General features: G+C 45.4%; 1 pseudogene; it reads left to right on the top strand.

Annotated features, from left to right (window-relative positions):
- Positions 1 to 5,555: 5,555 nt before the first annotated feature.
- Positions 5,556 to 23,569, top strand: part of LOC119444631 (uncharacterized) — a 26,373-nt pseudogene continuing 8,359 nt past the window's right edge.

Below are 23,569 nucleotides of genomic sequence, written 5' to 3'. Positions count from 1 at the left end.
GAATCACGGAACGCCAACGAGGAATTTACCGAAGGTCGCAGATGACACGCGAAGTTGCGTAAAATGATCACTTTTGATGACGGTACCTGGGTCAAAGAATGAACATACAGCTCGAAATAATGCGATAATGAGCGCCACCACGCCGACAAACGTACGCGGACGAGATGGATATGGACGAAAACGGCAGCGGCGGCCGCGGCGGTAGCAAAACAAATGTGAACAACTTTGACAGGCGCGGAAAAAATTTTCCGGCCGCTTTGGCCCTTCCGCCCGCTAGCCGCTTCCCAAGTGTGAACGTTTAGTCTGCGCGCGAAACGTCTCTTGTTTGCGATTGCGCCCCTACGGAAGGCTGGTAGTTACTGTTGTGTTGTTGAATCCCAAACCAGCAATTACGGAAGGCTGGTATATAGTTGCTGTTGTGTTGTGGAATCCCAAACCGCGTACACACGAAGGGGTTGATGCCAGCAGTGAAATTCCACCGACTCACAACAGAATGCATGGAACAGACAGCCGAAAAGCATGGATTACTGCTGTGCGCAGTACAGCGTAAGTAAACTCTTGTTACAGGCACTGACAGTTCTCGTCGGAGTTCACGCGTCCTGAGAAATTGTTTATGTGCACTATGCACTGAACAAGACCGGAGTTCATTCCTGCATCACTAGTACATCAATCAGTCGAGATTCGGTGAGGTACAAGGCCGCTTCCTGTTTGCACCTGTGTAAGTGAAGCAGAAATGAGTTGCACGCACTACTTAAAATGCGTACACATGCCATATCTATGCTGTGCGGTGAAATATTCTGTACAATTCCGAATCTGTTGACGTAAAGGCAAATGATGGCTGCACGCTCGCACACAGCGGAAGACACAGCGGCCCATGCACTTGTCGCAGGAAATGCAACCCTCTCGTATGAGGGAGCAGGGCGACGAAAGCTTCGAAAAAAAAAAAAAAGCCTTACGCGTTTTTGCGCGTGTGCAAGTTTTCTAGCGCAAAGACGCAGCGAACAAGCTATTGCTATGGGAATAGGTATAACCTGGTCACACGTGCATTTTCACGTGTATAGCCGTCCTTGACTTGTGAAACGCACTTCGCCCCGACGAGGACGACGCTATCTACTCTTAACGGATATTAACAATTAATGATGTCTTCCCCGATCGGGCGGGTCGTCTCATTGATGCGTTTTCGAAGATTCGTCCATTCAGTGGCGCGATGAGAGACCGTTGCTCCGAACGCCCTCTGTACGTGTCGTACTTACTGTATTTTACTGAGCTTGCTTTGCTTTTTACTTAATTTCCCCACAAGCACACGCGAGCAGGGGGGGGGGGGGGGATTACGGAACCAGTAATTAAAAGGGTTGCTGCGGGCGAGAAAGTCAATGACATACAGGGTGTCCCAGCTATCACGCAGCACAATTTTTAAAAAAAGGAGGAACGGCGTTACGCGAGGCAAACCTAGTGCGTATTGTTTCCAGTACAGTGGAGTAGCCGCCAGTAATTTTTACGTTACTGAGATTTAATTAGGTAACTGGTCCCATGTCTTCGATATACCTGTATAGAGTCTGCTTAAACTACCGATAGTTATTATCGATCACGTCACGTAGAGGAAAGCAGTCGCCCCCCCCCCCCTGGTCGGGCCGGTGAACCCCCCCCCCCCCCCCCCGAAAAAAATTGCTGGCTACGCCCCTGCTTGATTTTGTGTATAAAATACATTCAATTACCAATGAGAGCGACACTTACATATAATCAACAGTGTGCGCTAAGAAAACTGGGAAAACGATGTGGTACTGGGCCTCTTCGATTATCCGTTCCTGACAGTCCCGGACTGCCCGAGACAGTGCTTTCAGCCAATGAGCGTTGCGTATGCAGTTTTTCGGACAGTCCGGGACTGTCAGAGACGGATAATCGAAGAGGCCCACTGTTTTCAAACCAGTTGGCGAGCGGCAGCACTACTTTGAAGTTATACCAAGGTACCTCATTACATGCGCTAAGTAGTAATCTGTATTTCGATCAACTATTTCTTTCGCGCTTGCCATAATTGTTAATTTTAAGTAGCATTCTCAACAAGTGTCATATTGGGTATGTTTCTTTTTACGTAATTATGTTTGAGTTCTTGTTGGAGACAAGATTTCTAAAAAAGTAACCGATTTTTAACGCGAAATTTGAGCGCAGCTCTATGCGTGTTTCCATTTCGGGATATATTGGCTGGCGTGGACAATCTGTCTCGTGCCGAACGATGCAAACGAAGCGAAGTGTGGAGCATGGTGTAAGATGTTTACACTGTTAAAAAAAACGTAAAATTACAGAAACATCCTACGGGCCCACAGCCGCGCGAACCAACGTTGGCGCGAACGCCTTATAGCTTCCGCGTTTTGGGCTTCAACGGCTCCGAACCCGTTTGACAACGGAATATTATTTTGAGGTATGATAAGTAGTTATCTGTATTGTGACTGATGTGGTGAGTACCGTTATTATCTGCGATTGCCAGGAGGCTCATCCTATATGTGTTTCAGTTATGCAGCATTAAAGCTTCAATCGAACTAACTTCTTGCTCGGTACTTGTGCGCCGACGCCCGACGACACCACGGCGCGGAAGAACACCAAGAACACCGCCAGGATCACGCAAGCTCTACCCCTAGTTCTGTCGTCGTTTCGGATTTGCGAGCCGCGGCGGCTGTGTCCTGGCGGCAACTTTCATTTACAGCGTTTTTCGCTGCTGTAAGTTGCAACCAGCGGTGTGGACTCTACGGCTCTTCTGTCAAAGGATTGCACGGTAAGTTCAAATGACTTGATATCTTTGTTGTGTCGGAAAGCTGTTCATCTGCGAATCACCGATGCACCGCCCGCACGTCCGCCTACCGTTCTACAATGGCACGCTTCCTTGCTATAGGTTAATTTTCGAGACTTCATACGAGTGCGTTGGTGACGTTCAGTCGTAGACATTCTTTCTGGGCATGCAACAGCTTGCGCTATCGCCCTGCAATTGAAAATGTGTCGCCGAATCATCGGCAAGTGCTGCTCAGCACGAGCTGCAACGCGCGATGGCTTTGCCACGCGCTTGAGCGTAGTAGCCCATACTGAGCGCGATAGTATGTATTTGATGTGCCTGTGGTCCTGTGCGGTGGTGATTTACATAGTGTGTCGTTGCACGAGTTTGTATCGCCAATGACGGCGTGCTCATGTCTCCCTCGTATAGCTTCCAACTGCTAATAATGCGCGCAAGCGCGGTGCCTCACTGGCGCGCCGGCGCTAGATTACGTGCCGCTGCTCAGGACGCGTTCGACTAACGCTGGAAATAAATTCGCAGGTCAGCTGCGTTCATCACAGCACTATTATCTTTTGTTCAGGCATCGCTCACCGTTTCCAACGCTGGCGGCAAACGAAGCGCTGATAAGGATGCGGTACTTCGACAAAGACACCATTCGTAGCCGCGCGCCAGCCGGTACGCATCAGATACCTTGCTGGAATCGCCACTGCGAAGATGACCCGCTGAATTCCTTTCGTGCGTGGGTCGAACACGCCGGCGTCAGAGCAGCGGGGCGCCCGACGCGTGTTCTCTAAAGCCCCTATATATAAATATATAGGGGCTTTAGTCTTCTCTAGTCTTCTCGATTACAACACCGGCGCTCCAGTAAACAGCGCGTATGAAAACGTGTATGGCATCTCTGGCCACTCGCTCGCATGCTGTTAACGGATCTGAGGTCTGTAATTCTGCATTCTAGAGAGGAACTGCCTAAGTCGTGGCGTTAGACAACCTTTTTAACTGATGCCCTGCAAAGAAATTTTTGTAGATAATGGGTCACAATTCCAGTGGCAGTGAGTTTACGTGCCAGCATGAGCTAGAGGCAGTGATGAGAAAGAGTTCTCATAAGTGAGGGCCGGTTAGCAGGTCGACCTGAGTGAATGCCAGTGAGCGTGAGTGCATGTGAATTCAAATCTGAATGGTGATGACTGTGAATGGACTGTCTGAGGGAATTCAAGTGTGAGCGATAATGTAACTGCTCGAGAGCTAGGTAAGTGTGATGGCGACTGTTACTGAGTGTCCTTGAGTGTGAGTAAACTATGTTTAGTGCTGGTCAGATGGCTGCAGACTTGTGCATGAATGAGTATCTGTTTTTGAGAGTGTGAGTCACTGTGATCTTTTGTTGAAAAGTGCGAGTCAATGTCATTTTTCCAATGTTTGCACCGCCAGAAGTAGGAGTGGATATGACATGGACAAGAACTTTGCGTCATGGTCTGTGAATTAATTTTCAGACTGCCTGAGTAAAGGTGAACACTGCTGAATGTGCATTTGTGAGCATGATAGGAACATGAAACTCGTCTTTAAGAAAAACATAAAAAATGTATACTACAATATGATTTTCTGAAAACTGGCATACAGTTTCCTTCATTGCACAGAGCACTTTGCAGGTATAGTTGTACTCTGTGCTTTGATCTAATTTGATGAGAAATAATTTAAATATGCACTCTTATTGAACATTTTTTGTGAAATATGTGCTATAAAGCCTTCCAAGTATACTTTGGATGTTTCTTCTTGTAGTGCTCGAGTAGGTACTATCGGCGTCAACTGAAACGCGAACAGCGGAACGCCTAACGGAAAGTATAGTGCACGTTGTCCAGTCATCCCAATTGACAGGCGCGAACAACCGGTTTGACCGCACTGCGCGATGATGCTCCCCCTCATCATTTCTTTTTGGCTCTCCTTTATTTCAAAGCGAGAAACGAAAATTAGAGAAAACAGAAGGTAAAATATCACAGCAAGTATTATCGCCAAACGGGGCGAAACTGTACATTCTATCAGTGACAAATGAAACTCGAACAGCGGTGCATATGGTACAGTTTGCACAGTCATCATTACTGTGCCATCATCTTTTGTCGCTTTCAAATAAAAGACAACCAGAACGGAAACGAAAATATCGCAGTATTGGGGGGGGGGGGGCAAAAACATCACGCAGTGCAGTCAAACCAGATGTGCGCTTCTGTCAATAGTGACGACTGGATGGTGCGCACTATACCGTCCGATAGGCGCTCGGCTGTTCGCGTTTCATTTGACGCCCATAGTACGCAGACATGAGTTAGCCTGATAGAGTTGAGCGAGCACATGCCTGAACATTGTCCCCATTTCATAAGATGCTTAGCCACTATAACAGAATGCCTGCACTCATCGCTTGTATTGTTCATCGTTACTTAAAAAGGACTGTTAACTCTCCGAAAAATGTACCCAAATTATCGTGCCAATGGAAAAAGATGCCTTAGTAGAAAGTATAGAAATGCCTTTTTTTTCTTTCTGGGCATGTTTTATAAATATGAACATTTCATTACTGTTTAAGTGATGGTTTACCTGTACGTTACAAATAAATAAATAGGACTAGTAATAATAATGAATCTGCTGTACCTAAAAAAATGTTTTCATAACACCCTTCACTGTGGGGTTATGAGGATATTGATAATGTAATAATGACCTTAAAATGTGCAATACCTCTCTATGATCGATGAGACACCACTAAGGTGCAATAAAATTTTCTGGTCATTGGAAGCATTCTTCGGGCACACCTTGTACCATGAGGCATCATCAAGAGGTGTAGAATGCAGTCTACCTGGCTGTGAGGCTGCATTCAAAAATTACAACACAATGCGAAGCCATATCACAAGGTGTCATTCTCGACTGCCACCCCGTAGCCAAATCAACTTTCAAGCTTCAACCAAGCCATGCTCTATTGAGGGCTGTGGGAAAAAAATGGGCAGTAAAGCAGCTTTAATGCAGCACCTTAAGGAACACCTGACAGGGAGCTGGCAGACTGCTGTTTGTTGCCCAATTGATGGATGCTGTAGCTAACTGAGTACATGGACTTCACAGAAACACCATCTTCCCTATATGACAGGGAAAAAAACGCAACGAAGTAGACGCAGCAAACATGCCTGAAAAGGAAATTGCTGCGTCCCCTTGTCGTAGCAACAACTTTGATGGGCAGACCAAGTTTCCTGAATAGTTCAGACTGGAGACTGAACTGCCTTGAGATGTTCTAGAATCTGAGTCCAGTGTTTTCAGCCATGAGTCTTTTCTTGAAAGCCTAGCAATGTTTGAGCCAAAGTATCTGATTCCCAGCTGAGCTGTCCAGGATATAGTTGAAGACACGAAGAGACTGCACAGAATTTTACAGGAGCAGTTGAAGACGCAGTTAATGCTTTCAAATTTTGCAGAAGTAGATAGGGCACTAGAACTTTCCTTTAAGAACAGCAGCCTGTCTACAGCATGGTTCTCGGATGGTGCTTTAAGCTATATGAGGAATCTGTGTTATACCCAGAAGCTTTATCACAACAGGTCGGTCGAAATACCTCTGGGGTTACACTCTCACAATGGCATGCGGCATTACAATTGTGTGCCAGTCAAGGAGACTCTTTTATCATTGCTGTATCACCCTAACATAATATTGCGGCTATCCTTCATTGTGCAGACAAACAAGAACAGGGTGTATCGTAAGTTCACAGATGGCCGTGCTATTCAGAATCGCGGGACTTTAAATGAAAATGTTCACATTATTCTGTACCAGGATGCATTTCAATTCATGATTCATTTATTTCTCCAAGAGAAGAAGGCCCGCGACAAAAAGCTGCCTTGAAGCAGCTTGCCGGGGTCTGGAGCCCATTTACAAAATGGCAGCAGTAAAGGGAAAAAATATAATTTCACATACATGAATCAAGGAACTGTACACTATGCAGAATTACAATTAAACTTAATATAAGACAAGTAAAATTCAAATCTACAATGCACTGAGAAGCAAAAAAAAAGGAAAAGCAAAAAATAATGTTATAGCAGAAACAGAAGGTTTAAAACATAATTTGAAATTGTTAACCCCCTTGGAGCTGCCCGTGGAAAGTTCAAAGGGCTGGTTGTCTACCTAATGCTTGGAAACCTACCGTCTCAGCAGTTAGTCTTGTCGTGCCGTGAGGCAGATTTCAAGCACTTCATGCCTTGGGCATGACCTTTTTGAAGGCATTGTTGACTATGACCTTGCGTTAATGATCAAGCACCTTGTGAAGACATTGAATTGGTTTTCCTACGACCACCTTAAAACGACTATAGAGTCAAAATTTAAGTACAATCCGTGTCAGCAAAAAAAAAAAAACAAGCCAGCACCAGTGAATTTGAAGGGCACAAGGTTTGGAGGTCAGGCAATGCAAAATTGCACACTTCTGTAACTTTTTCCAAAAATGCTTGGTGACAAGGTGCAGGATGCAGGCAATGAAGTGTGGTACACTTCATTGTGTACTGGAGGAGGGCAGTCAGCCTCCTCTTGCCCATCCAGGAAATTGTTAAACTTGTAATGGCCACTGCAATTTCTGATGATCAGTTGTCATACCTGAGCCTTCTCATGAGTGATTATCTTTACAATAGAAGGTTGTTTCCTACAGTTTCACTCCGCCCAAAGCACCATTATTTATCTCATTACCCTGAGCTAACTAGGCAGTTTTGACCACTTGTGAAGGTGTGGTCCCTTCGATTTGAAAGCAAACACAGCTACTTCAAGCGTTGCACAAGAGCATCAGGCAACCACATTAACGTCACAAATTACTAGCACAGAAGCACCCGCTGTTCCAGACCTATTTGCTAAAGGATGGCCTTTATGGTCCCTCTGTACAGTTCAGTGACCTAAGTCCTGCCTCGCAGATTGCCGCTTGGGACAGAAGTTCGCAGAGCACCATCCAAAGCAGCTTGAAATGTGACCTTCAAGCCGTTTTCAGTGCTACATCAGTGACTGTGTGGCACACTTTACAAGCTAGGCTGTTACCTCGTCCTTGGTGGAGACTAGTACAACCTCAACTTTTGCAAGCTGCTGCTTATAGTCGTCGAACGTGGCCATGAAGGAGCTCCATTATTTCTTGTGAGGAAAACTACATCTACCTTTCTTCCAGATTTTAGGCTGTACAAGTTGATGGAGCTGGATAGGGAACTACTTCTGTTGCCTGCCACACAGCTGAAGGACATTCATGGGTATGCACCATACAAACTCCAGAGTTGCCTTGTCATCTGGCTTGAGACATCACATTTGTATGAGGATTATCAAGGTATGAGATCATTGTGTAAAAAACATATTGTGTAAAAATAACTTCTCCAGACTTCCCTCCAGTTTTGTTTAAATGGATGTAAGAATTGCCTTGAATGCAGAAACCACAGCACCTGCTGTTTCTTGAGTCGCTCAAGAAGTAACTTTTCACACACGGTTTCTATGTACGCAAAACATAAATGTCAAATTAAAAATTTTTATTTAAAAATTAAGGAAATCAGTAACTGGGGTAATACGGTATTAAGGTATTGTGCGACACAGACATTATTTTATCAGGCACATTAACAGCAAGCTCCAGATTAAGGAGGAAATAATTTAATCAGGAATGGTAATAGAAATCATGGGCATACTTTGTTAACATCATGAAAAGTAAATTGTAAACTAAGCACCGCTCTACAAGCAATGTAAAGGAAAGGGATTGATGCAACCTTAAAAGCTAGAAGATAATGCTGTGGATCAGGAAACAAAGTAGAGTTAACAATATTCTAGTTGAAGTGAAAAGGTGAAAGGTGAAAAGGACTTGGTTGGGGGGAAGGTAATGTGATGTATAGAGCAGACAGCCGGGGGCAGACCATCAGATTAAAAGAGTGTCTTCCGAAGGAAGGAACACGAAGTCGACGAAGGCTGAAGATTAGGTGCAAAGATGGCATTAGGAAATTTGCAAGAATGGCCACACATAGTGTGGAATAGGGAAGGAGGGAGTGGAATAGGATAGGTTTTCGTCCTGCAGTGAACGCAGACAGGCTAATGATGATGAAAGTTCATTGGGGGGACGGGGAAAGGGGGGAGGACACTTGGACATTTCCTCTGGATCTGCATATGGTGAAGGTGGTGAACATAATGGACACGGGTGGCATTGCATGTAGCAATATTTTTAGTATGTACATTTATGGTGTTGCAGAAGACTAAAAATACAGTAAAAATGTTAGTTCTATTGCACTAGGTTGCAGTCTTGCATATGGCACATTGGTTGCAACACAAAAGTCAAGAGGGAAACCCTGTGTTGAACCCCTCCCCCACCCTTCCATAGGTTTCCCCAATAATTATGTTCTGCTACCAAATTATGAGCTGCGAGGCAATTGAGAGTGTGGCGTACTAATGCAATGCTGCTTCTTGTTGATAGCCAGTCACGGGTATCTCGAGACTTTTGGGCCTTACTTGACAGATGTATGTTAAGAAATTAATTCATTATAGATGATATGAAAACAGGATTGATCTGTTAAACTTGATATCTTAAGCCGTAAGCATATACAAGAAATTAACAAGAATATATCTGCTTGTAGGGCATTGATCTAAACAAATAAGCAGAACTAAAGGCTCTTACATTTAAAGCCCTCTAGTCCATTTTCCCCCCTTTCCCTCACTACAAAGAAACTTTCAACCCTGGGCACAGCAGTTATATCGTATAAACTAGATGTACTTTGCCTGCAAGGTTTGAAAGTGGCCTTTGTCTCAATCCCATCTACATAGAATAGTGACAAGCCGAGCCTGATGTTTCAAGGTAATAAAGACCATGTTAATTCAGTCTCCGTTGACATTTTGTGAGTAGCCAGTAGCGCTGGGCATCGATTGTATAAAAATGTTGGATATTAGCCAGCCGCTAATCAACAAAATGGTCCTGCTTGTTAATATGCACATCACTTTAAAAAAGCTTATTCCACATTTATACATTGCATTAGATAGTTGTTTTTGCTCTTAAGACATGGCACCATGCATTTCACACAATTACAGAATAGGTATTCAGTTGCAGTGGCAAATTTTCCGAGTATTTTCCGACTATAAAGAGCTTCGTATGTCAGAGCACATTTGAGTTGCACAAGAAAAGTTGGCAATGCGTTGAAATTCCTTGAATGTATAACGTCTGTTTGGGCAGTGGCTCTATGCATGAAAGAGTGAGCTTGTGCTTGATACCCTGCAAATGTTGGTATCATCACCACTGTGGTTTGAAATCGAACACTACCTTGTCTGCCTTCTCACTTTCCGAGGAATACATATGTAATAGCTGCACTCTAAATCCTGCTGTGACGAAAAGATGGCGATTCAAAACAGAAATTAAACTTGCATGTATAAAGAATTGCATGTTAAGTTTTAAGATGACATGCTTGTCTCATTAAGCATGGATGACTCGCACCGATTAACCTGATTCAAATCTAATAATGAATAAAGCATTAGCCAATAATATGATAGGGAATCAATAAATCACCCAGCCCACATAGTCAGCAGGGCCAAGCAGGCTTTTCATGGCAATGCAGAATTGTGGGGCTGTTCTTTTTCTAATTTCCTAATTCTTTGACGACATACTTTTGGGGGGAAGACAAGCTCCCAGTGGTATTGGTAGAATGAAATAAGCCATCCTGGTTTATCAAACAAGTGTGTAGCTCTAATTAGGGGTTAACTGTTCGTTGCAAAGGTAAAATGCTTATGTCGCTGATTGTTTAAGCATGAACCCACGTTTTCAACCAAGGACGCAGCACCACCATTGCTCATCTAGAGTACCAACAAAGGTCTAACAATATTACATATGTGCAATCCTTTCAACATTAGTGCCTTAACCATCAAGAAGCAGGAACAATAGGGAGAGTAGCTGCTTTCTGCCATGCCACAGTGACATCCAGTGCAAAATTTTAATTTCATTGTGTTTGAAACTTGCTGCTGCACTGACTTCATGCTGATCTGGCTGATCAAAAACTCGACGTCCTAATAATGTCCTTTAAGAAATTAAAGGCAATGCTCAGTTATTGCAGTTCTATGAAGTGGAGTAGTATGCCTACTAAGCAAAAGAGTTTTTACAACGAAGCTGTATATGGCTAGGCAAAACCAAAATCTGTCCATCCGGTGTTCGCAGAAACTATCATCAGCAATAGCTCAAGCGTCGTGGTCTGCCACAGCTGGCACGTTAGTGCCCCTCAGCGCAACCGCATGAACACGCTCGTGCCAATTCTTGTGCATTCGTCATCATCTTCCACAGCTGGCTCCGTTGTGCAAGAAACTATCATCAGCAATCGCTCGAGCATTGTCTTCTTCGGCAGCTGGCTCGATTGTGCAAGAAACTATCATCAGCAATGGCTCGAGCGTCGTCTTCTGTGTCTGTGGTCTGTGTGTCCGTGTCATGGTCTGTGTGTCCGTGTCTCCCTTCTTGTGGTCGTCTGTTTGCGCTGTTACCCAAAGTTTCAAGATGTACCAACTCGCCCAAAAAGAAGTATTGATGAACTTCTTCCACAGTTGGCTCCATTGTGCAAGAAACTATCATCAACAATGGCTCGAGCATTGTCTTCTTCCGCAGCTGGCTCCATTGCTGCTCATCATTCCAGAGTAGAATTTCACTTCTTTCGTCCTAATGGGGAGGCTGCATTTACGGGTGTATGAAGGTGGTATGAGCCTTTCAGGCAGATTTAATAACAGAGGTGATACGCTGACGTGTGTGTGTACCTGTCGTCACAATGACGACCGATCAGGGCAATAAGTATGTTCGTACCTTTGTTCAAAATTCTGTCACCTCTGTGTCATGCGCTAAACAGTTTCGCTGGTCATCCACCTTCACAGTGTGGAATGGTTCACAATTTTGTTTTGGGCAGTGGATTAGCCATAAGCCCACTTGTGTTTTTGGCGGTGCAGCTGTAATTGTGCAGCTTAATTCAGGGGCATGAAGAAGGCATTCAAGTAGGCTGTTGCAATTTCACAGTGCAATAAGTTGAAATATCAATGATCATATGTGGTCCAGTTGTACAGCTAGTCCCATAATTATTTAAATAGAAATAAGACAACTATTCAATCGTAAGAAGTTGCTACAAAGAAAACCCATACGGCTTCCTCGATAGGGGAGCTTTGTAGTTGAGGACAAATTTGCAAGGTGGATGTGTACACCTACAAAGTGAAGAGAAGTAATCCACCTTTCCATGTTGTTGGTTTCCTCAAAATTTTTTTGTCAAGTCTTTGCCGTTGTTTTGAGTTTTTGATGAGTTCGACATAGTGCTGCCATCTGCTATCCACCTAGTTTAAACTGTGAAGTGGCTGCCCCGGAAAGAAAGTAGGTAGTTCTTAGTTTGAGTCCCAGAGCAGGACGAGTTTTTCCTCATCTGCAAAGTTTTACCTTCAAGGAACCCGTAAGGGTCTCCTTTGTACCAATTTCCTATAATTGGGTGCATGTCTCATTTCCGCTTCAAAATTTGCTTCTCATCTTTGCAGGTTTCACAGAACTTCTCTGTCAAGTTCAATTTTTTTGGACCAATTTAATGCTCTTTTGACTGTACATTTCTTGTCACCCTGACATTGCATTCATAAACAAGCAACTATGTATGTGCCTCTTTGTTTTTTTTTTTTTCAGATGGTTGTGAAGCTATGGAGCAGTGATAAGACCATCAAGAAACTTGCAGTTTTGAGCACGCTTGATGCCGTAAAAAGGAAAGCTGTGGAATTTGGAATGTGTTGCAATGAAGACATGAAGGTTTGTAAATGTACTTTGAGTTTATATTTACAACTCTTAGTATATTCTTAATTCAATGTCAAACTAGGAGATGTAGGAAATGCATAGTAACTTTGCTTTTCGTATTTTTGGGCTGTTGTTTCCTCCTGGGAGTGTAGTTGGTGTAGCTGGACTCATTGTTGCTTGCAGCTGTTGAGGATGGCAAGGCATGCCTTTTTTCTTCATACTGTGGCTTGGATAAGCAGCACTGTAATTTTGTTGTAATCCAATACAAGCCATGTTACATGAAGAGTTGTGCCGAGTATAGATTAGTAGGAATTTATAGCACTAGGTGGCAGTCGGAAGTAGTTAGCTGAAGGTACTAAATGATGCCAAGTTTGGGATGGCCATACATGGCTACTGTTCATCTTTAGAAGCATTGTATGTCGTATGTGGCTGCTCCTAATAAATGTACTTTGTGTTAGTGTTAGTTTCTGTTAGGTTTATTTATAATTTAGTGTTTGGTATACAAAGTGCAGACTACAAATGCGATCGATTTCATTTGAGCTCTCAGGGCTGTGCAATTTGTGTTTTTTTGTGCAAGATAAGGAGGTTCATGTGCTCACCCCTTCGTAGATTTCTGAATGTAGCTAGAACTCACCTGTGGCAAAGCCTGAAAATTTTGTGTATTTCATTTCTCTGCATAAGGTAATAAATAGTCTCTTCTGCTTGCAGGTCCATCTACTTGATGGAGCAGAGGTTGGTGAAGAGGCTTTTGGCTGCTTGGCTGAATTCGGTGAGAGTGGCACTCATGCGTTCACTGTGTGCAATGGTGACTGAATTTCAGGCAAGTCTGTTCAAACATCGCTACTTTTACTGTAAAGGCACACATGCTGATTTCAGGTACACTTTGTATACCAGATGTTGTGGTGATGTTGTGGTGCCATTGTGGTCTGTGTTGGTCTAAAGGAATAGTTGAAGGCTATGCTTCATGCATCAGCCAGGATGTGCTGGATGCCTTAGACAAAGGTGCATCTCTTCGGCCACCTGAAAAACAGGAAGTAGTGAGAATGTTCAGCTGCATGCCGAAAAGTGAAGGACCGACCTTCTGCGAAAAAAATCGGGAACATAGCAAACTATTCTGTCAGCAAATTCCCACATTCACTTGGGGACCCTAACTCCAGCTCAAATTCGGTTTCCTTGGTGGGCCTAGCCTACAAGATTAAAACAATTGAAAACACCCGCAGAGGCGGTAAGCATTTTACAGAGGCACTCTCTGGTAGCACAAAGACAAAAAAACAAACCTCGAACTCTTCGTATGGCTGCATAGATTGACAGCCTGCTACTGTCACATTAACGCCTGATTAGCTAGAATCGTGAAAGAACATTTTGGCTGAGCAAGCATCGAAAGCACAATGTGAAGAGGACATCCACCTCCAGAGGAAGGCAATGGGAGAATGCTACCCTGTGATCAGAGACTATATAAATTCTTCAGAGCCAGTACACTCCACCAAGGAAATTAAGGAGATGTGGCCATTAGTGTTTCAGAAGAAACTTCTACTCGAACATTTCCAAAGGTATATGCTTTATTGAGCTATTAGGGACTTTTATTCATATTCTTTAACAGTAGTGCACCCAGGATCTCTGCTGGGGGGGGGGAATCAAGTACTTTGCATAATATGCAATTTCCTTGCTTTAGCCAAATGAATCCAACAGCAACTAAAATGCCTCATAGTTATAATAATATTGTGACGGAAGCAAGATGGAAGCAAAGGATATATTTACCAAATATATACAGAGGCGGCTATGGCAAGAGATGTCAGATCCGGCCCAAGTGCTAGGGTCTTCGTCGTCTTTGTCGCTCTGCCAAGCATCGCATTGATCCATGTATGGATCGCTCCGTAACATCATCTCCGGTGGCTGAAGCGCCGTCCTGGCGCTTGCTATGATGGTGAGGAGCTAGAAGAGCAGTATGACTTCAACCGGGAAACAGGAACAACTTCAGTTGGCAGCAATGAGGTCGAAGAAGCAAGATCCAGGAGTACAATTTCGTAATTTACGTCACTGAGTTGACGAAGAACCTTGTAGGGCCCGGTGTAACGTGAGAGGAGCTTCTCTGGGCCAATGCGGCGGCATGGCGACCATAGGAGGACCAGAGAGCCAGGCGTGAAGTGCACGTTTCTGTGCCGGCTATCGTAACGCGACTTCTGGGCTGCTTGCGAAGCAGAAAGTCGATCGTGGGCAAGTTGACGAGCTGCACGGGCTCGAGCTGCGATGTCACTGGCGTATTCAGTAGGCGAGTGAGCAGCCGAAGGAAGGAGAGTCTCGAAGGGCAATGCAGGATGTCGGCCAAACAGCAGATAACACGGTGAATATCCAGCGGTGTCATGCCGCGAGGAATTGTAAGCAGAGGTAACAAAGGGTAACGTGCAGTCCCAGTCACGGTGATCTGGTGAAACATACATGGCCAGCGTCTCGCTTAGCGTTTGGTTCAGGTGCTCGGTCAATCCATTCGTCTGCGGATGATAAGCGGTGGTGAGCTTATGTTCAGTGGAGCAAGCACGAAGGATGTCATCTACCACTCTTGATAGGAAGTACCTCCCGCGATCGGTGAGGAGCTGTCGAAGGGCGCCATGATGTAGAATTACGTCGTGTAGGAGAAAGTCAGCGATGTCTGTAGAACAGCTTGTCGGTAAAGCCCTGGTGATTGCGAAGCGCGTGGCGTAGTCTGTGGCGACCGCAACCCATTTGTTTCCCGAGATGGACGTAGGGAAAGGGCCTAGGAGGTCAGGGCCGACGCGGAAAAATGGCTCTGCAGGGATATCAATAGGTTGTAGCTGGCCTGCAGGCAGCGCTGAAGGGCGCTTGCGGCGTTCGTAGCGTTCACAAGCAGCGATGTAGCGGAGCACAGAACGGTACATGCCAGGCCAGAAAAACCGGCATCGGATGCGGGCGTAAGTACGCGAGACACCTAGGTGACCGGCAGTTGGTACGTCATGGAGCTGGTGAGGAACACTGGAGCGAAGATGGCGAGGTAGGACAAGTAGGAGCTCTGGGCCATCTGAGCTGAGATTACGACGATACAGAACGTTGTCGTGTAGCTCAAACAGGTGAACAGAATGGTCTGGTGATGGAGAGATAAGGTGGTCGATGATGAGCCATAAGGACGCGTCTCGTCGCTGTTCGGTGGGGATATCATCCAATGCAAGGATGGACAGTACGCAGGTGCCGGAGTCAGGGTCAATGAGGTCGGGAGCATCGACAGGGTGATGGGATAAGTAATCAGCGCCCTGGTGCAATTGTCCAGACTTGTAGTGCACAGCAAACGAGTATTCTTGGAGCCGTAATGCCCAGTGGCCGAGACATCCAGACGGATCCTTCAGCGACGAAAGCCAGATAGAGCATGATAGTCTGTAATTACAGAAAAAGTTCGGCCAAACAAGTAAGTTCTGAATTTGGTGACAGCCCACACTAAAGCCAGGCACTCGTGTTCTGTGATGGAAAAGTTTCGTTCGGACGAGGACAGAAGGCAAGTTTGGTAGAACGCGGGCGACTCCGGACAAAGGCGAAAGTAGGAACATAATCCTACAAAACTAGGCGATACGGGAAACATGTTCCTTGCCGTGCTGTGTGCGCAGCCCAAACGGCACTTGGCCAAGGGTGTTCTTCGGGACAGCCCGATAAACATTTTCATGACCACTGGCATCAGTGCGAAGTGAACGGCATCCTTGATTGGTATAGGTAGGCGATGAGGGGTCGAAATGGGCCAGTATTGGTGGTGTAGTGAGCAGGCGGACGAGGGCAGAAAACGAAGCTGCTTCTTCGGGTCCCCACACAAAAGGAAGGTCCTTCTTCAAGAGTTTGGTAAGAACGCGGGCGATGCTTCTGCGAAGTCGAGGCTCCGGACAAAGCGACGAAACTTCTCTTTTCTGCTCGTAGGCGGCGGCACCGCCCCGAGCAAGAGCGCGGCAAGTAGCGCGGGTACCGAGAGTGTTAGATATATAAGGCGCAGGCGCGTCTGTGTAGCTCTCTGCAAATGCGTTTGTGGCGCAATGGGTTAAACGCTCGGCGATCTATCGTCGCGGACCGTGAGGTCGTGGGTTCAATTCCCAAATTTTGCATGTTTGTGGAACTTTTTCTTCTGGTTTCTTTCTTTGTATTATGTTCGTGTACATTGTAAGAACGTCACATCCGTGACGGAAATACGTCAGTGAAGTCTTGGTGGACCCCGGCATAAAACACTTTCGTGTTAAAATATTGGGCTTCATGAAGGCAGTCGAGAGCGTCATCGATACGAGGCAAAGGGTAGACGTCTTTATGAGTGACTTTGTTCAAATTCTGATAATCGACGCAGAAATGCCAGCTGCCATCATTCTTTTTTACGAGAACGATAGGGGAGGCCCACGGGCTAGATGAAGGTTCTATGACGTCTTTTGTAATCTTTTTGTCGACCTCGTTCTGGATGACTTGACGTTCGTGATGTGATACGCGATATGGATGTCGGCATATGGAGTGGCATCACCAGTGTCTATTCGATGAGCCACGACTGATGTTTGGCCTAGAGGGCGGCCGTCAAAATCAAAGATGTCACGATAGGACGCCAGGACCCGGTAGAGATCTTGGGCTTGCGCCTGGTTCAGATCGGGAGCAATCATCTTGTTAATGTCGTCGAGTGATGAAGGCGCGAAGTTTGCGGAGCAAGAAGGCGGCGAAACATCGGCATCCAAAGCGGCAATCTTGAAGGGGTCAAGCGCGGAAATGGTGGCCAGCGACATGCCTTGCGTGATAACCTGAGTCAACAGGCTGATGTTAAGAAGCGACACGACCCCCGCATTGTCAGCAACGGAAACAATGATGTGAGCCAGGGCGACATCGCTGGCTAACAGGACGTCGATTATCGGAGACAAGACGTAGTCGCCATCAGGAATGTCGCGTGAAGACGCCAAAGTAACGTACTGCTACATACGGTACTTTGACGTCTTCACGCGACATTCCCGATGGCGACTACGTCTTCTCTCCGATTATCGACGTCCTGTTAGCCAGCGATGTCGCCCTGGCTCACACCATTGTTTCCGTTGCTGACAATGCGGTGGTCATGCCGCTTCTCAATTCTCGGCACTTCTCGATGATGGCAAATTCGACGGAAGTTGGATCACCAGCAATGCAGACGCGGGCGGTGCACATCCCAAGAACGGCAGTAGTTCCTCCATCAGCGACGCGGAGGATGCAAGAGGCGGCAGGCGTGAGCACTTTATGAACGCGTCGACGAAAATCTGCACTCATTACAGAGATGTGCGCTCCAGTATCGATGAGTGCAGAAACAGTTACACCATCAAGACGGCCTGGAGGCGAGCGTGACTGGTGACCACGCGGCGACAGGGAGCGGCTGCTTATCTTGGGGGAAACATCGGCGTTGGGGAAATAGGACTTTGTTGAAGGCAGAAAGCTGGTGCTCTAGGGACGGCGGTAAGGGGTAGACAGCGTTCGAGGCACCGAGGACCAGCGGGTGGTGCAATAATAGGCGACGTGGCCGATATGATGACAAGTAAAACATATCGGTCGATCGTCAGGGGTTCGCCACGCAGCAGGTTCGCGATATCGAGTAGCAAATCGCTGCTCTTGATAGGAAGAGGGCAGACGCCACGAAGTTTGTGTTGGGCTGGCAACAGTGCACACAGAGTGAATGCCCATGTTGGCGAGCTCCTGCCGGACAATGGCTTGAACGAATGGAGCTGTAATCGAGCTCGAGTCACTGGCATGAACAGGAGCAGGGGTCATGGCCTCAAGTTCACGGCGTACATGTCTGCTAATCTGGTAGAACTGACGGTTGTGCAGCCGTGTGGTCTTCGCAAGAGGACGTTGCTGCCGTGTTGGGAAGCCAGGCAAATGAGTGGCCAATGCGCCGGCTTTTAGCTTGCTCAAAGCACCGGCACTCCCTTATAATAGCGTCGACTGTAGAACAATTTCTACACATTAAAAGGTTGAAGGCGTCGTCGGCGATCCCCTTCAAGATATGCCCAACCTTGTTCTCTGGCATCTCAGCGTGGCATCTCAGCGTCGGCCTTTCGTCGTAGCGCTAATACATCTTCTATGTACGCGATGCAAGACTCAGTAGCCGTCTGCGCACGTGACGCGAGTGTCTTTGTCGCGGCGATCTACCAGCCAATGGGCTTCCCAAACAATTCTCGGAGTTTTCTTTGCAGGTGTCCCAGCTCCCAATCTCAGCTTCGTGATTATCAACCATACCTCCGCAGTGCTTGTCAGGTAGAAGTTTATATTTGCAAACATCATGGTAGGGTCTCATCGGTTGTTCTTACTCACGCATTAGTACTTCGTCAGCCAGTCTTCAACGTCCGTGTCACCGGAGAACGTGCCAGGATCCCGGGGTTGCAGAAGCACTACCGTTGAAGTGGCGGGCGCTGATGTAGACGCTGTGTCTTCTGCCATTGCAGACAGATGTCCGAAACGACGGCCGCTGTGAAGTTCCGTTGCGAGGCGAGACGTACCCCGCACCTCCATCAAAGTGTGACGGAAGCGAGATGGAGGCGAAGGATATATTTACAAAATATATACAGAGTAGGCCAAGGAAAAAGATGTCTGATCCGGCCCAAGTGCTAGCGTCTTCTTCGTCGTCTTTGTCGCTCTGCCAAGCATCGCATTGATCCAAGTATGGATCGCTTCGTAACAATATAATGACACCAAGGATGATGATTATGTTTATTTCTTCAGCATTTTACTGAAAGTAATTTAAAAGTGAATGAATAAATACAAGGCAGTGATAAAGTGTTTTTGTTAATCAGGAAAATTCGACTTCTAGCCACCTTCTGAATTGTAATGACAATATGAACGGAGCTTTGAATGTACACATTGGACTGGTGGGGCTGGGCGCGTTGGGGTGGGTGGGGGTTAATTGGCCTCAGGGGGAGCTTACAACACCCGACCCACCCCCCCATCTGTGCGCCACTGTTGTGTAACTATAGTAAGATAAGCAGCAGAAAAGAGAAGCTGAATGGTTGCTTAAATTGAACAAAATAAATTGAAAAATTGAGGAAGTTGGTAGTGAGTGATTTCACCAATCTTCTCTGATTGTTGCGGTCTCAGCTTGAGAATACACAATTCTTAACAGCTCTGCCCATGTGAGTTCCAGAAGCAAAGTGGAAGTAATGAGCTGAGTGAGAAAGTAGGTGGAAACGTGTCACCATCAGTTCCAGCAGAATTGCAATTGCCTTTCAGCCTCTCTTCCTGTGTTTGCTTCACACTAGCAGTGCCCACAGTGACCTTTTTGATTTCAAGCCTCGATATCTTGAAGTAGTGCAGAGGCAATCTGTCAAGGCTGTTTGTGGGGCAGTGACTGCCGCAACTGCTGTAAGATATATCTGCAGTAGACTTCAGCAACGTCTTCTACAATAGTACTCTTACTTTCCATATCTTATTGTGAATGGCATTTGAAGCAACTGCATCTGAAGTTGGGGCGAGCTTATAGCTTTAATATAGCTGGAAGCAGCTCGAGAGCACCTTTATCAACAAAATAGCAGCAAAGAGGAATTTGCCTCGTTTTTGGGCATGGCGACGATATTTCATTGCAGGCAAAGGAGTTTAAGTGCACTTCAGCAAGATGCAGTCAGAGAGGCTGTAGTACGTTTAAGCTAAAGAATTTCAGGTTTTCTGTAACGTATATCAATTCGAAATTTTTTTCACATATGCATACTTGAAAAGAAAGAAGCCTGTGAAATGAGGCTGTAGAAGTTGTAGGGTGAAAATTGCCCTGTGCATTAGTGTATGCAAAACCACGTATTTATGAGTGTTTATGCAGCGCAGTTAAAGCATGCTGAAGCATACAGAGTTTGCAAGCTGTAGGGCAAAGAGAAAGCCACTTAGGTCTGGATGACGCAAGAATATAGGTTATGTATACTCACAGTCTGCAAACCTGCCCTCTATCTTGTGAATTGGTCAGTGATAGCAGGACTGGACTGTTTGGGTTTTTGTAGGAGACGGAATGGCATATAAGAGCGCGAGAGGAAGGACAGTTGGAAATATGCACAGGTGCTGACTTTCAACTAAACTTTCAACCATGGATTGAACACAATGCAGCAAAATCATGTGTTGATGCAGATAACGCACGTGGGCTAAAAGATTAAGAAATATAACAGGCTTATGCCTCTACAAGTATTTCTATGATGTACGAGTGTAGCTCTTTATTCTTCCATTTGTATGAAATATATGGGTACATAATCACATTTTATTCTCTGCATCACTTTTTTTTAAGACTTGCAGGGGTGCAATTGGATGGAAAGCTGAGCAACGTACTGAGAGATGTAGTGCTGCTGCTTACATTGTTCTTACACTCGAACACGGGGAATGATACAGTGCTGGAGTGGAGCTTGAAGATAACGCAAGCAGAGACCAGTTTCGGTGACAAGGATGCTGCATCTGTTCTTATACCCCTTGTGGTGTCCTACTTCAAAGATGTCAGCCAACTTGTACAAATACATGAGGTAAGAGCCAGTGTTAACGAGCATGCATTGAATGCAAATCACATGTGCGCAAGTTTTAGTCAGTCCTTGGGGTGTAATGTTGGTAGAGAGCGTTGGGTTAGTGGTCATTCTTTGATTTCTGCTGCATAAGTGAAAGATTATCTTCACTTTTTTTACAGTTGTGTGTGGCTGTACCTTGAACTTACAGCACAATGTGCAGCCTGTAGTTATGTTTTACAGTATTTTCAAATATATAGCACACGCAATAACAAACCTCGCCCTTTCCTCCAATCCCGGATAGCACACGCAATAAGAAATCTCGCCATTTCCTCCAATCCTGCAAACTTGCCGCCAAACAAATTACAAATGTCACCTAAAAACTTACACTACCTGCAATAAACATGAGAAAATCCCGAAACGCCTTAGAATTAAGGTTAGATGTGCCCTCGGCTCTTTACCCTCGAGACTATTATTGAAGTGGAATGCTGTCTTAGAAAATGTGTTGCTCTCTGTAATTTATATTCTCGAAGAACACTGCCAGGAACAACTTATGATAATGACTAATCAGCTTGACAGCATAAATTTATCTGAACTAGACAAAAGAAAACTTGAACAATTTATAGAAACTAGGGAGGAAAACCTACACGCCCATTGCTTCTTTTTTTATGTGCCAAAATGAGTCTTTCGCGCTATGATGTCTCGCGTTATGTGTCTGATTGTCCGATCCGGTTTACTCGTTTTTTTTTTTCCGGTTCTTTTTTTAGTTAGCTTGGCCCAGGTTAGCTGGTAGACACTCCATATAATGCATCAACCTGGCCGCCATTTTAGGTCTCTATAGCACCCCTAGAACATGCGTTAAAAACAAGTGTCAGGCAATGGATGCCACTCGCTGTCTGAATCGGTGTAAGCAAATCTTTAGAAGATTATTGCGCAAAAGGGCACACCAGTGTAAGAAGCACGCAGTCGTTTTTGGCGACGAACATGTCCCGAACGTAACTCTCTCGAAATAGTCAAAGCCACGACGGCGCACAAAGAGCAAAGGTAAACGACAAATTGATAACAGTGGTAATCCTGTGAAAACCTGTTACTGTCAAAAAGCAAACTAGTGTTGATGCTCTAATAATAATTATTGCTAGGTCACGCATAATTGCATAATGCGCCAAATTATTGCATAACGTGCCAAAACCACGATATGATTGGGAGGCATGACGCAGTGGGGGACTCCGGATTAATTTTGACCATCTGGGGTTCTTTAACGTGCACCGAAATCTAAGTACACGGGTGTTGTGCATTTGGCTTCGATCGAAATGCGGCCACCGTGGCCGGGAATCAAAACCGTGTCCTCGAGCCAACAGAGCGACACCTTACCTGCTCAGCTAACATGGTGATTGATTCACGTGACGTGGTGCACTGATGTCATCGTGGCAAACATGTTGCGATATTAGCACAATGACTGTCTGCCGATGGGACGTTACACGCAAACCAGCTATAAGTAAAAGCACCAAGACCCAACGTTGAGCTCGGGTTCATGCTCCCATTCTTTTTTATACTTTCTAGCATACTTGGCCTACTTCCCCATGGTTCGATTCTCCTCTCCGAGGAGGATGACATATTAAGTCCCACCTATCGAAATGAGTCTTGAATGTAAGCACGAACAAAAATTAATCTCGCAGGGAAAGCAAAATGGCAGTAAAGCTTAGCGTGGAGAAACGTGGAGCCACTCCAAAGCTTTACCCGGCGCAATACTTCACCCAGAAGTCATGGCCATGAACATACTGGAGGGTGTCTTCTACCTGTGCTTCCCTTCTTTCTAGTCGGCGCCACAATTTCCTGGCCCTATTTTATTGTTCTCACATTTTGAGCATAGCCATGCAAGTACGTGCAGTGTACGTCAGTGAAAGAATTCAAGCCGTATTGAAGTCCCTTGCAGTCGGTCCTCAAGCGCATTCTCCTGAAGTTTACCTGTCACTCCTTAGGTTAGTTCTCACACTCAACTATTTTGAATTCGATTCTGCTCACTACCTGCAAACTTTCGGAACAAGCATGGGAACACTATTCGCTCCTGCGTATGCCAAAATTTTCATGGAAAAGCTTGAAGAAAACCTGATAAAATCATACCGTTTAAAACCCCACATCTATCTGGGTTACATTGACGACATATTTATAATATGGGAACATGGTATACGTGCATTAACCGACCTAATTAGCCATTTCAACCACTTTCACCCAAGTATTAACTTTACAGCTCACCACTCTCCTAGTCAAATCAAATTCCTCGACACGACGGTCAACATAGAAAATGGAAAACTGAGAACAACACTGTACCGGAAGCCCAAGGATAGCCAGCAGTGTTTGGACTACGCCAGTCATCATCCGTGACACTGCAAGCAAGGAATTTTTGTCTTAGAAGCAAAACAAATAAGAATCTGTAACAAAATCAACGATTGTATGCACCATCTAAATGACCTTAAGGGGGGACGCGGCCTTTGAAAACCGAAAAAATCGCGAAAAAGGCGATTTTTGGAAAATCCCATATTCGGGCAGTATGTCTTATAAACTACCATTTCTGTAAATATCAACGTCTAATTCATTGCGAAACTATTTCAAATAATGTTTATAACGAGCCGCGGCAA

The sequence above is a fragment of the Dermacentor silvarum genome, chromosome 1 (assembly GCF_013339745.2).
Source record: "Dermacentor silvarum isolate Dsil-2018 chromosome 1, BIME_Dsil_1.4, whole genome shotgun sequence".
In the NCBI taxonomy this organism is placed as follows: domain Eukaryota; kingdom Metazoa; phylum Arthropoda; class Arachnida; order Ixodida; family Ixodidae; genus Dermacentor; species Dermacentor silvarum.
This window is presented reverse-complemented; position numbering and strand designations above follow the sequence as displayed.